The sequence below is a fragment of the Ceratotherium simum genome, chromosome 1 (assembly GCF_057802395.1).
Source record: "Ceratotherium simum simum isolate JZ-2026a chromosome 1, ASM5780239v1, whole genome shotgun sequence".
Lineage (NCBI taxonomy): Eukaryota > Metazoa > Chordata > Mammalia > Perissodactyla > Rhinocerotidae > Ceratotherium > Ceratotherium simum.
The window spans coordinates 64,031,684-64,034,657 of NC_141900.1; the positions used below are offsets into that span (position 1 = coordinate 64,031,684).

The 2,974-nt window shown below is 40.6% G+C and overlaps 1 pseudogene; it reads right to left on the bottom strand.

The window, feature by feature from the left end:
* Window positions 1-506: 506 nt before the first annotated feature.
* On the bottom strand, window positions 507-2,673 carry LOC147918228 (ribose-phosphate pyrophosphokinase 2 pseudogene; annotated as a pseudogene).
* Between the last annotated feature and the right edge of the window lie 301 nt (window positions 2,674-2,974).

The following is a 2,974-nucleotide window of genomic DNA, read 5'->3' on the forward strand; positions in this document are numbered from 1 at the left end:
ACCTTTTCATCACCCCATGAAAACACTCTGTACCCGTTAAGTAATTACTCTTCATTCTCCCCTACCCAAATCCCTCGGTAACCTTTAATCTGCTTTCTGTCTCTATGGATTTACCAATTCTGGAAATATTATACAAAAGGAATCATACAATATGTGACCTTTTGTATCTGGCTTCCTTTACTTACCACAATGTTTTCAAGGTTCATCCATGTTGTAGTATGTAGCAGTACTTCATTCCTTTTTATGGCTGAAAAATATTCCATTGTATGGATATACCACAATTTGTCTGTTCATCTATTGATGGACATTTGAATTATTTCTACCTTTTGCTAATCATGAATAATGCTGCTGTAAACATTCTCGTACAAGTTTCTGTGGATCCCAGATATTTTTGACATGCCTCTTTGCTCCTTCAGCTCATGACTAGAACAACTTCCAAGAAACACTTAAAGGAATAAGATATTCTTTAAGAAGAAAAGGATGTTCTTTTTTGTCGTTTTGTTTTTAGTTTGCTACATGATTTTATTGAAAATGTTTAGCATAGTACTGGAGGATCATTGTATTCCATACAGACACCACAGTACCACTATTTCTGGATATTGTCAGCATATAATATAGTCTAATATGAATACCTGTAAGTTGGTTGATATAATTTAAGTTTGGGTTCAATGACTTTTGCATGTTCATATTTCCCTGACTCCTTTATTTGACTAGATAGAGGTTGAGTCTTTCTACATTCAACAGAGTTATTCAAAGTAACCAGAAAATGTGGTTGGTCTCATGGCTTCTGGATCAGTGAGGAGCCAGAGATGGGCAAGCAGTGGGATCAGCTGCTTACGCAGGATCTTTATCAACTGGGTTGAATTACAACCCTCAAATCGCCTTAAAAATTCGGCTGTTTAGTATGGCCAAATCCAGCCTAATTAATTCACAAGTGTGTATAAAATACTTTTTAAAACACAAAAGTAATGTTAAGTAATGACAGAATAACAAATTCTCAAGCCAGGGAAAGACAATGCAGATTTTTAACTCATGTTTTCTATCTGAGGATCATTATTTTATTTTTTTTTCCCCAGGTTCAAAGTTTATTGTACAAATTGAGGCTCACATGATGAGTTGACATTACTTTCTCCAGGCAAGGGAACTTAGCTGAAGTACAGTTTAGAATCCATTTATGTTGCTTTCACAGCTGGAGTTTTTTTAGACCTTAACTTGAAGTATACAAGCATCAAACCAATGCAATTACATTATATGATTGTGGCCTCAAAGTATCATAAGAAAAAAGGTAAAATTTACCTATCACAAGAAGGCAAAATAACAGACATTTCTCATTCAAGACAAGTCCCATTAAAAACAAGCAAACAGTCCTTTATCCCTATACATTGTCTCCTAAAACCATAAAGATATGTTCCAAGGTTTAAAACAGAGATCTGATGCTTTAGTATTCATCATTCTAGATTTTACTGAGTTCTAAAGTCAAAATAATTTTTAAAATCCAGAGTAAAATGTTTGAAATAATAATACTCTGGAGGCATAGAGGGCCATGGCTAAACAAGTAAAAGTCATTTGCTGTTGTCTGCTCTTTGGATTGTCTCAGCCAAAACCACTGAAATATCAATAACTGGAACCTCAGAGCAGTGTCTCATCTTGTCCTCTTGGAGAATGGTGTTTGTGTCATCGACAGCTTCGGAGGCAGCATTATAAATTCTGGAAACAGCTGGCCCAGAGAAGATTTCATGAGTAAAAACGGCGTAAACTTTAGTGGCTCTGGCATAGAGTAGCTTGACTGCAGCACAGTATTTTGTGCTGCATGTATCGGTCACGTCGTCCACGAGGATGGCCACCTGATCTTCAACATCTCCAACCGGAATCATCCTATTCACCCCCATGGCTCTCCTTCTCTCTCAATGAAGCAAGGCAAACTCCACTTTCAGTCTGTCCGTAAATGATGTAGCCTCCTGCTTCGGGGGAAACAACGACACAGCTCCTTCAGTCTGCAACATTCTCTTGGTTCTGCATGTAAGTCACCCACAAGGATATCGAAGAAGCCCTGGATCTGAGCAGCATGCAGATCCAGGTGAATGATGTGATCTGCCCCAGCTACTGTAAACAGATTGGCTACAAATTTTTCAGAAACTGGAGCATGACTCTTGTCCTTTTTATCTTGTCGGGAGTATGAAAAACATGGGAGTACTGTATTCACTCTGGAGGACCATGTGGCTTTGCCCTGTTGATCATAATAAGTTCCGTCAAGCTGTCAATTTTTCCACAGCCACTCTGAATAATACAGACAGCTTGGCCTCTCACACTTTCAACAATCTCTATGCTGATCTAGTTGCTGAACTTCTTAGTGACCACCTTGCCCAGCTCCAGCCCCAGTCTATCCATCACTTTCTGGGACAGGTCCTGGTGTGAGCCGCCACAGAACAGCACCATATTGGGCATGGCTGGAGCTTGGTGGAGCCAGAGGATGCTCAAGGTGGTGATGGTAGGAGCAGGAAAGAGCTACCCCTGATGATGGAAGAGGAGGAGGAAGAGGTGGGGTGCTGGCCTGGGGTAGTGAACCCAGCTCTGGAAGAGATATTCTTATTTCTGCCACATGTTGCTTCACCTCTTTCTCATTCATTCTCTTGCCACTTGAGCAAAGAAAAAGACTATAACGTAAAAAAAAAAAAAAAAATCACTCCACCAACATTTTAGTATAGACTATAAAATCACTACTCTTAGGGATTCTCGAAGTCAAGACGGCGGCATAGGCAGACTCTGAACTCACCACCTCCCGCGGACACAGCCAATTTACAACTACTCGTGGAAAAATTACCCCTGAGACAGAACTGAAAACTGGATGAGAGGAACTCCTGCAACAACGGACAATCCTAACTGAGGTGGAAGAGGCAGAGACTCCCTTCTGGAGAGGAAAAACGCCGCCTTCACAAGCCGCCAGCTTCACAGCTGCCGGGGAGCGGCTCACAGG